The sequence below is a fragment of the Spea bombifrons genome, chromosome 13, assembly GCF_027358695.1.
Source record: "Spea bombifrons isolate aSpeBom1 chromosome 13, aSpeBom1.2.pri, whole genome shotgun sequence".
Taxonomy (NCBI): Eukaryota; Metazoa; Chordata; class Amphibia; order Anura; family Pelobatidae; genus Spea; species Spea bombifrons.
Window position 1 is genome coordinate 10,703,529 of NC_071099.1, and position 11,996 is coordinate 10,715,524.

At 46.3% G+C, this 11,996-nt stretch overlaps 1 long non-coding RNA gene across 1 annotated transcript; it reads right to left on the bottom strand.

Moving 5' to 3' along the window:
- Positions 1 to 315: 315 nt before the first annotated feature.
- LOC128471660 (uncharacterized) lies at positions 316 to 10,911 on the bottom strand. The gene is made up of 3 exons (XR_008346119.1): positions 10,595 to 10,911; positions 6,489 to 6,644; positions 316 to 809 (listed from the first exon to the last, which is right to left on the bottom strand). It is a non-coding gene; the product is annotated as an uncharacterized LOC128471660 (long non-coding RNA).
- Positions 10,912 to 11,996: the final 1,085 nt, after the last annotated feature.

Below are 11,996 nucleotides of genomic sequence, written 5' to 3' on the forward strand. Positions count from 1 at the left end.
GCCAGATGTGTGATTAATACGTAACTGCACAAGTGTACTGCTTTAACCCCTCGAGGGCCAGACCAGTCTATGGAATAGTGCTCACCCGCAGAGGGTTATCATGTAGGGACTACGCTGGGACGTTTAACTCCCTGTGCCGGATGCAGCTATGTCTGCTCGCTGGGTTTGGGGCTGCTGTTTTTTAATATTTAACGTTAGAATTCTGATATATGTCAATCCAGATGTTCTTCGCCATATTAATACAGGGTAATAGCTGTGCTGCAGTCCCTCACATAAGAAACTCAACAAAACAGATGCATTTGTACAATTTCATGATTACATTTTTAAAGGTATTTTTTTAATCATTCATTTGAAAAGTTTACAGTCTGTATAAACGAAACCCACGGGTCGCTGTGAACATAAAGAGCGTTATCTATACCTCGTCCACCCTCTGTGCCCCTTCAGATTAATACACGGGGAATATTCACATTCTGAGTCTTTTCCAGTCTCGCTTAATACAGAATTAGCCGGCGAGCGCTTCATGGAACAGCCCCAGCCCCAGATTACAGCTCGTCTGGGCGACGGATCTTGGAACGTCAGGCATCTCTTGGGCTCCGGGAGGGATTCCGGGTCAGAGTGATCAATGCACAGCTGCAGCTGGTTGAAGGGGACCAAATCCATTCAACAGTTGATTTGGTTCCATTTTACCAGCTTTAGCAAAGCATTCAAGCCTTGAGCGGAGCGGAGCGGGTCCTTCAGGACGGTCCAGCGATGAATGAAGTCATTCCAACCGTCCCTTAATAACGCGAGACACCGGAGCCTTTTATATTCTATGACAGTTGGGACAAAATAAAAGTTTATACGTCATCGGATAGTAAAGCCGGGTTATTCGCAGCGCTGACAGCTTCACGCATTAACGTAAAACGTTAGAAAGGTTGTTCTGGAGAGATTTCTGAGAAATGCGCATACGGCACGACTCAAACGTTACTGAGGTTTAGCAGCCTTCTGTGTGCGGTGATTTGCGTCGTGTGTTGGGATGCGGCGTTGTTACGGCTGTTAGAATAATACATTTCACTGGTAGTGAGTGTTGTGGAGTTTTAGCTAAAGCGGTAGATCTACCGAAAAGCAACATTTCTCGTGAACAGGAACACACCATGGTCAACGAAATACATGAAATACATTAATCTGCTAACAGTATAACGGTGCTGTACGTTTTCCCTAAAGGAAACGTGACACTGAGAAGACCCAACACTGACTCGTTATACCAGCCAAGTGTGACGGTACAAAAGTGTCATAGATGGGAAAATATTTTTTTGGGAAAAAATAACCTCACTTGAAGTGGTTGTGTGTGTGTGTATATATATATATGTGTGTCTATATATATGTGTGTATGTATATATATATATATATGTGTGTGTGTGTGTGTATATATGTGTGTATGTATATATGTGTGTATATATGTGTGTATGTATATATGTGTGTGTATATGTATGTGTGTGTGAATATATGGCTAAACAAAATATTTTTTGGTGCTCAAATGACATTTAAGTCATTAAAACAGTACCCCTAATTTCTAAAATATGTATATTATAGAGCTATAAGCTCGTAGCCACAACTTTTTTTTTTTTTTACTATTCGGCCAATCTTTTCATTTTCTTTCATATATTCATCTCTGTGGTTGGGTGTTTTTAGCTCCTATAAAAAATCAAGTTGGCAACCAAAATTATGTATGTGGCAACCATGTGTCCCGTAACTGCATGCTACTTCTCATACACGGAAACAATGAAATAGGTTTTAAAACATCTGCTGACTCCATAATCCTGCGCAGCGCAGAATACTCAGCATTTTCAGCCAGCCACCCGTTCTAAATACTGCTTTCTACGGCAAAACACGAGCGCCCCCCCCTAACAATCAATACCAAACGAGCTTCCGTGAAAACGCAATACGCGCCCAATTAGTTATAATTGGAGAAAATGGAAACGCAGATAAAGTGTTGGAGTGAGATGCATTCCGTCAGATTGCTGGGCGTCTGCTGGGCGTCCGCGCCAGTGCCGGCAAACCCTCCGTCCTCTCCCAGGAGCCATAAAGAGGCTCGTTCACATATGTCTGTATACACCGCGCCAATCTCTATCCCGCTTCACGCACTCGCCTTATTGTCATTATTATTCATTATGATGTCAGCACAACCGCCTGCGCAGAACCCCCTGAATATTATTATTATTATTATTATTATTATTATTATATAAAGTGAATAATCCACCGATACGGCTGCGGTCGGAGGCTTTCTGCACGTCGGTTCTCATCTCTAGCAGACGTTAGAAATGCTTTAAGGTGCAAACGATGACCGCAAAGACGCTGCGGATCCAAAGCAGAGGCTGCGGCCGGCCGGACCCGGGTGACCTCAGAGATGAATTATTAAGTATGGATTGCTGTCTGAGTTGGTCCTGTGAGCTTTAACAGGAGACTAAAGTGCCGTGTACAGCGCCGGCGTACTGCCACAGATGTTAACCCGTTCAGGTGTTTTCCACGCATTCAGTGGCCCCAGAAAGCGGTGCTTTATGGCAGGCCTGCTAACAGGGTGTGCTGCAGTCATCTGCCGGGGGCCGGGGGCCGCTGCCTGATTGTGTTCACTATAACACGGGAACCTTGCAATGTGCTGACGCAGACTGTATGAAGGTCACAGTCAGGACAAGCGCCATGCTTTCCGTCGATGGGACACGGGGCTGGGGCACACTCTGCTTAACGTGCCTTCAAAGGCTGCCCTCGTTTATAAAATGCAGTATGTCCTGAATCTTTAGCGTGTTGGGGCTGCACTGCTCCCTTACACGGCTGTCGGTATGTGTCCTGGGAAAATGACATGTAACATGGCGTGTGCACACGGCGTCCAACTACATGCCAAATCCCTATTTACTCAAATCAAGCAAGGGCCTAAAAGCTTTTAACTGACAGAAAGCTGGGGATGAGGTCTGGGATCTCCTGGTCTCAGGATGCGATAGGAGCCCCCGGCTGCTCACAGTCTGCACTGCAGTGCCGGATCCTCCTGCAATCAGACGCGCATGTTCCCGAGGCTGACTCAGCACTGTGCGATTGCATGATCTGTGAAGAACACTTTCCATTTATTCATTAAGGGGCCGCTGGGTCTTAGTACCGGCCTGTCAGCGCGATGACCCCGCAGGTACCCGTCCGCCGCGGGTGAAGCCGGCGGTGCCTCTTGGTTTTTGGGTAAAGGGATTTTGGGTTGAGATGTATTTTCTGCCAGGGTATGTTTTCATTTATTATAAATAAACGCACTAATGGGGCAGAATTATCGCTAATTCCAGGAGTTAAATACCGGTGGAGATGCGCTCCTGTGAACGCCCGTTACACCTGGAGGGGTTGGTTGGTCACTATGAGCTCGCGCTCAGACATATCCGCGCCAACGGGAAACACTTTCCCGCTCTATAAATACTCTGGTTATGATATTGTTGGCCAGTAATTGTGTCACAGCAGCGCTGTTGGTTATTCACATACGACGGAAATTATTTTAACGCGGAGAGGCGACGGTTTCGGAAAATGTTAAAAATTGCTCATCGCAGAGCAAAACAAATGCCCCAGAAAAAACCTACAGAACAATCAAACAACTCAGCAAATGTGCTCCTAAAAACACACAGAACGGGAAAATGCTTAGTAATAAATCGTCAAATAATAATAAACACCAATTCTCACATAAATGAACTTTCGAGATAAAATCCAGTGATACATTTTAGGCTAAATGACGCATATTTTGTATATTTTGTTTTCTTTTGCTTGGTAACGGCTGGTGCTACATTTTAAGTAATATTTTAATGCTTCAAACTCATGTGAGGTTTATTATGTTTCAAAATTAGGATTACATTTTATTCGCTCTGATAAAATAAATCACTGGTTTCACTAAATGTTAAAATGGTTTTTTTTTAGGAATTCATGGATTTGTTTGGGGTTTAATTACTGCAGATGAGGTATTGGGACATTCTGGGTGTTCAGCTAAAAGCGAGGCCGTGCGTAAAATCTCTGCTGCGTGTCTGAAGCTGCGCAGCCATGCGCTCCAAACGTGCTTTGCTGCGCGGCACTTGATCCCGCGTCTGCCGGGCGAAGGCTTTCGTTCTGCGCACGGATTAGCCGGAGGTTACGGCCGCTTTGCCTCCTAATTCCGCAGCCCAAACAAATGGGCCGAGACTGGAGCGCTGGGCCATGATGATGCCTCCTGCTTAACCCTATGCGCTGACCACACAGCTCCAGCAATCATATAGTTAAAATTATCCAGTGTGCATTCACCGTGCCTGACAGCCTTATCATTTACAAAGCTTCTTCAGCAAGCATTATGTGAGAATTTATGACAAGGACACAGCAAGCAGTTCCCACTACAACCCTGGATGTAATATTTCCTGAGTAGGGGCCTGACGAGGCTATTAATGCAGGTAGCTAATGGGAATCTCTACTCCTTCCTTCTGAAAGCATTTTTCAGAACCTTCATTCACTCGCCTACAAGGCCTGCATTAAACGCTGCAACTTTTACTAAACACACTTTACCATCACATGATGCGGCAAGAAGCAACTATCTACCCAACTATACCCGTAACAAGCTGTATAACCAGCACCTGCCTGCAAACAGTCCAGTCACAGGAAACTCCAGGCAGCCGGCATGTACCGTTCATTCTGTACCAAAAGCTTTACAGAAACCCTGCATTATCCACCACAGCGCAGACCTGGGGTTTCCTTCCTTCTATCCAGAAATACAATGAATTCACTCGCCTGCCCGGTGCTCACACCCCGCAGACACTACTCCTGAACACCGACATCCAGCTACAACTCTTTACTTGACCTGAGCCTTACCTTTCACTCGCCTGCATCAGCACAAATGACCTTACATTTATTTATAAAGAACCGGCAGAAACCTAAACTGAGCAAAGCAGCCCGATGACTCCTCATTACCCCATAGCTGTATGACGGAGAGATAGCGAGTGCGGGGGACGAGGCCGGGGCTGAGGCCTCTGGATTTCTCCTGGTGCTGCCTCTCTCTCGCTCTCTCTCACTCTCTTTCTCTCTCTCTCTCACTCTCTCGCTCTCTCTCTCTTTCTCTCTCTCTTTCTCTCTCTCTCTCGCTGTCTCTCTCTGGCCGCAGTCAGCTCTCTGAATATTTAATGTCCTGATGAGCAGTTCCACCTGCTGACACAGTCAAAGTGGTACAACAATACACACACAAGTACAAGATCATCGACTCTGCCCCGGTCTGCTTGCTCAGGGCTTTTCGTGTTTAGATTCTTTCTGTTTTAACTAATAGAGTGCCAAAGCTGTTCAAATGCCTTTTTGCGATTCACCAGTTTGGCATCTCGGTGGTTAACAGACCCTTTTGATCCAGATCCAGCCTGTGATCTTTTTGTGAATAGCACAGAAGCAACATGTAGCGTCCGTTAGCAGTCCCGAGCCAGGATCTCGGAGTTTGTAATCTGATACTTGCCTCTCCCTGCAGAGGTAGTGGGCACGGGGCATGTGCGTACTAGCCCTGACTCGTCTCCCTCCGCTCGTAGCGCATGCACAATACATGGAACGTTCCGATAATCTGCTCCGTTTTGCTGTGATGAGGAGGTGTCGGTGTCGCTGTCACTCGTACAGCCTTACTTTACGATGAGGTCCAGAGCAGCAAATCCCTCTCTGGGATACATACTTCTTTACATTCCATAGCAGTGCCAGTTCCATATGGACGTATAAAGAAGTATGTGCCCCAGACAGAGCGAGCGTGTCCTGAGGGTCCGGAGAAGCTGGAACCCCGGGCCCCATCCCGGGCAGCACGCGGTACCTGAAGAGCCGGGACAGCATGTAATGAACAGATAATCTGGCCAGGGAACATGTATATGGCATATACAGGAATTCAGTGCATGGACTGCGCCCAAATTCACAATTGTATACATACGCTGTACATGTAATATGTTGCATATCATCTCTAGTTACATTGTAAGGGATACACACATACCGCGTGATACACAGGTGCACAACTTCCCATGCAGCTGCTGTGTGGGCAGCGTGTGCCTCCGCAGGCATTACTTAGTTCACCAGTCCCTTCTATAAATATAATATGTAATATCCCAATAATAATCATTACATTCTCTCCGCCTCAAGACAAAGCTGGATACTCTCTGCTTTTAATTCCCAAAAAACACAGATTTTGTTTTTCACGCTTTACACACCCGTTTACACAGCCGGCTGGCCCCCAGTGTCCACACCGGCCCACAGCACCCCTTCTTTAATACCACGTACAACGTGACTCTCCCAAACCACGCCGTCCAGAAACGAGAGAGCCCCGGCACAAAACACGGAGGGGGTGAAATGAATTGGGGGCAGTAAAAAGGGGGCTCACTCGGTATAACGCACGTCTCCTTGCAGGACGGGTGCAAATTCAGAAACCAAGCTAACCCTGATGTGCTGCAGAGGAAAGGGAGTTTAACAAGAGGTCAGACAAATATGGGGAGGAATAAGACCTTTAAAATCCTTACCTCAGTGGGTCAAGAACTGCAGGCGACTTCATGCGCAAGGTGCGTCTCTGAGAGACAAAGGCTGTGCCCTTGGCTTGGGGCTTTTCCTTGAAATGTTGAAAGGCTTTGCATGCGCGCACTTTCTCCGCACTGAAGCAGAATTATTACATGAGGCATCTGAAACGAAAGATAAATCAGGGCAGCCAGAAAGGCTGGCAGGTTACAGGCCGCGCACGCCGGGCTCGCTCAGTCCGGCTCTCTTTGTCTCTCTGCCTCTAGTCCTGCGCAGCTTGCCTGAGCTTTAAAGCTCCCCTAACAATGTACAGAGAGCCACGACCGAAAGTGATGATCACACCGAATACGCGACTATTATGAGCTGGATTTAGGCATCTGGCAACGCAAGAGGTCACCGCATTTCCTGCACACTCAGCACTGCTGGAACGGCATGCGCCGCCGGCAACTTACCTGCCTCCATCCCCTCCTCCTATTCACAGAGCCCTGCGGATCAATAGCCATTACAGGCAGGCCACAAATGGCTCTCTTAGTCTTAATGAATTTGCCTTGTTTTTTATGCTTTCCTTAACAAATTGCTCTTAGACAACTTAAGTAAAATTAAAACAAGGGATTTTAGCTTTTTTCATCAGTTTAGATATTGATATTGTATCCTCTTAACCTCATGGGGTGCAGCCGCTCTCCACGAGCCTCCTTTACACTTACATGTCACGAAGCAGCGATGGGGGGGACAGACGGACGCGTCACATAAAGTGCTCCGCACGTCGCACGTGGCATTGCGGGGGCAGAGATATATAATAATAATAATAATAATATTAATAATATCAGAGCTTTGAAGTAAAATAAAACGTTGCCGTCGGTTACGTGACTCCCGCGGGTTTAATGCGGGATCCGATATGAATTCTAGGATGAACAGTTGCAGAATTTTGAGGCTTGTGTGTTTAATGACAATTAAATTAGAAGAAGGTAAATCTGTAATTTAAGTCGCGTTATAAGAGGAACGCTCTTCTGATTTTCTAAACATTCATTTTTAACCAGTTGCTGCTGAGTCTGATCAATGCTTTTTCTATTAACCCATTAATGCACACAGCTTTTTATAGTCACCAGGGACGCCACATGAGAACAGACCAGGTACACAGAATTTGAGTGAATTTCTCAAGTGTTCCGGTCTGAATTACTAAAACCTACAGCTGCTAACAGTAATAAAACAAGACATTTTGAGATTTCTCACCATTATATGATATTAAATATATAATAATATTAAAATGATGTCATTCTGATTACACGTCTTCCATGCATGTTAACAAACAAAAGGAAAATGCAAATGTCTGTCCTAAACCTCGACAAATGTGACTCTATCCTTCCAGATAACATCACATAATGGAGACTTCTATGTACCGTAATGTTTGGGGGAATTAGGGGAACTTTGCATAAACTGCACATTTCCATCGACCAAAACCCAACCAATGATGTATTTGAGAAAATACTTTATAGCAGACTGTGAGCCTCGAGCTCCTGCTCACACATTGGTAGCCTAAAACGCCCTACAGGAAAAGCCATTTACCCCACACTGCTCGGCTCTGTACTCGCCCAGCACATGTCCGCTCCGGGCTGGGATTTCCTCCCCTCGTATAACGCGGCTCTGCAGTGTATTAATAACGGGAATATTCATGAGAGGGGATATGTGTGTGTGATACGCCAAGCACTTGCCTTTCAATGAATCGCAGCGATTTCACCTGCGCAGCCTCTCCCTTCTGATTCTATTTGCGGCTATAATAGTTAGAAAGTATTTACCAGCAAAAATACACAACTGTTTATCGCTTATTGAGTATCTTCAGAGGAGATTTATAAAGCTTAGCACGCAGCGTGCCGTTTTTATGGCATTTCTGCTGACAGTTTGATGGCTTTTGGTATTATTATTATTATTATTATTTTTCCTTTATGGCCGTTGTCATTTTGCATATTGTTTGTATTTGTACCAGTAACTATGTTGCCGTTATGCACCCAAACGCATGACCCATGAAGGTGGATGCGTTCCGGGAGGGCGCTGAGCTCTGTCCCTGTCCCAGACGGCCGGTCACTTTCATGATAGATTGATCGAGGTCGTGTAATGTGTCCGTATGTCTTTGGACGGAGTCTGGGAAGCTTTTGAGGTCAGATGTTGGCAGGGTGCAGAGGAACCCTTACAGGAGGCAATATCTGCTCTGTGCCAGTGTGAGGAATCCGACCAGCTCTAAACCGGGCATTAAACGAGCTGACCTGCCCCGGGCCTCAACTGCCCGCAGGACATACATAATGATCATAAATGCAGCATTGCTGTTTCACGCCTGTTACTGCTACATGTAAAGGGGCTGCACTGCATCCAGTTACTTCATATTAACCCCACACCTTCTACTTCCCTACACGGGGAGCACACGAGCCGACATGCACCGTGCACACAAAATATCACATAGACCCGATGTATCACATAGACCCGATGTATCACATAGACCCGATGTATCACATAGACCCGATGTATCACATAGACCCGATGTATCACATAGACCCGATGTATCACATAGACCCGATGTATCACATAGACCCGATGTATGCTAGGAATTTTGCATTTAATACAAATCTAAGCAACCAAAGCTAGAAACAGCAGTTTAATACTCAGAGGTAATAATCACCATGCTCCGCGGCTTCAAATAATGTGTGTAAATACAGAAAGAAACATATCCCAATTCTGCATCATATATTACTAGTATCCCCGTACGGAAAATAACGCATTTTACCCGAGCGACACATTATGCCGGTCATTAAGCACCCGCCACACACTGCAGATTGTCTAAAGCTTTTCTTTATAACCGTAATGTGTGTTGAATTCTCTAAAGTTATTTAATTTCTAAGATTGCAAAAAAATACACACAGGAGCCGCTGTGAATGAAGTAGCATCCCCCAATATTTCATGGTTAAGTATTGCAGCGCGGGGCATGCGGCGCGCAGCGTTATGGGTTTGTGTGGATTTCACGCAGCGATGTGCAGTAAGCTTCGTGTGAAAGATCCCCATCGCGGCGAAGCCCTCCAGGCTCCAAGCTTTTCCCTTTCTTAAGAGCCTGGCAGCTGTAAGGCCTCCACCAGCAATGAACATGTTAACCCACACTCACTATTACATGTCAAACTTGCAGGGATTCAGCGCTGATGCATCCACTAGAATTGCTGGCTCTGCAGAATCCTGCATTGTGCAATATCTCTGCAGAAAATAACCCGAAGGAGCCGTTCATGCAGCTTTTGGATGCGCGGCTCGCAGACGCAACTGTCACGGAGCAGAGATGCTCGTTTAAAGTCACCAAGCAAGTTTAAAAGGACCGGGTGATGTCCCGAGACATTTAAAGCAAAGCATGTAACAGAGTACAGCCTAAGAGTAAAAGGAGGTGATAGCGAGAGACGTACCCTGTTAGAAGAGTCTGTTGCAGCAGTGGAGTCACTGGAGCACAAGCTGAAAGCTGAATCAGCTTTTGAGAGTTAGGGATGGATAGAGGAGGGTCATAGAATCACAAGGTAATATTATGCTGCAGCCGCCTTCCTCTCTCCCAGAGCCAATCTCTAATGCAGGAGGGAGAGAGAGAACAGGCCCTGTAATGGTATTAGTCCACACTTAAATACCAGCTTCCCCACCCCCTCATCTGCTTCACCAGCCCCCCACCCCTCAACTCTTAGCGGGCACCTCAACACAGCCCGATTCTTTCTGCATTCCCCCACGGGATGGAGTCTTATGACGGATGGGATAGAGAGTCTAGTGATAAGATGGAGAGTAACATATTAGGAGGTGCCTGGAATACAGGCAGCATTCAGCGCCCCCTCCGCTGTAAGGTGTGTATATTAATGCACTGCAGCATTAAGACTTTGCACTTGGAAAGCTCAGTCTGAGATAAGCTCTGACCAACTGGCCCCAAACGGTATGCCGAGCTGTCGTACTTTCAAAGAGCCCAGACCCCGTCCCTGAACCCATTCATAGCGAGTGACCTGCGTCCACCTGAGTGTCTGAGTGTCTCCACTCCTAAAGGGTTAATAACACACCCACATCAGTAAAAAAAAAAAAAAAAAAGCCAAACCGTGCCCACGGCTTCCCAAACCTGCTTGTCCGAGACATCTGAGCTCCTTTTCTTTCCTCCGAAGAGGAACTGGACGGGTCGAAATATATGAACTTAAAATCCAAACCTGGAGATCTCGCTGAGAATGAAGCAACAAGACTGAAAATAAGAAATGCCATGAAGTTTATAGTGCGGCAGCGTGCACTCCTCGAGTACTTATATACCCAACTAAGCATCTGAAACAAGCCTCGCCCGGCAAGGGCTCTCTTCTCGTGCCGTTCCCTATCTGACCATATTAAGTAAACGGCGGCAAAAATAACCTGCCAGCTGCGGAGCGTCGGAGCCGGACGGGCTGCCGGATCATCGCTTCTCAACCCATTGACTACTAGTCCTGCAAGCTCCAGACTTGGCCTTTTCCTCGCCTTGTTTTGGGGCTATTTTTAGGCCAGCCAAATAAAGAGACATCTCTCTCCTGCAATGTCCGGGCAGCTGGGCCGAGGACAGCGATAACGCCGTGCCATGTGTTGTGTGTTGAGTAGAACTGTTTTATGGGAATGTGCTGATAAGGTGCGCTTCCCTTACAGGAATGTGTTTACATGAATAAATATTATATGTAAGGAATATTCATATATTTCATCTATGATGTAAATGAATGACACTCGCAGATTCGTAATAGTGAGAATATCTGGAGGTTCTGCCAACATGAAACAATCCCGGGGCTGTTCCAAATTCATTTGGGGGGGCAGCAGGGGGCGCAGGACAAATGCCTGGTTGGGCAATATCAGCGGCTTATTATTTAATATTTACTTGCAGCTAATGTACAAAAATACCGCAGGCATCTTGTTGGGTCAGAAACGGCTTTTAGCGGCTGATCTGGGCTCCCCATTGCTGGTTGTGTGACTTCTGGGTGCCCCCAAACCTCACTGAGCTGATCTCTTTATGGAAGAAGTCCCCAGAAAGGTATCGTTTCCCTGATGTACTTACATAAAGGCAGACCGAGATAAGCCGTCCCAAAAAGACTGAAAATATACAAATTGTGATCAGGAAGTTCTAACTAGAGTTTTAAAATATAGTTAATAATGGGGTGCGACGCCGTCTTTGGCCGCGTTTCAGCTATTTGTGTATTTGTGTTCCCGGCAGCCTCTCCGCCTGGGGTATTCTCTGCAAAGCCCGTTACTCCCGTGGCAGGTTACAGAATATAAACTTCAGAAGACTCGGCACTTTTCACATTAGCAACCTCTCGTGAGCCTTTAAAGACAGGGGAGTCCTCAGGCCTTTAAACCCACCGTCCCACTACCGCCTTTGGGGTCATTTAAGGATAGGGTTAGAAGTGCAGACCATAGAGCCGATTATCTGCCCCATAAGCCGGCCGCTGTCAAACAGTCCGTTCCTGGGTCATATAGAAGTAAAAGGAGTGTTGGGTATTTTCTTGCTGTTAGAATAC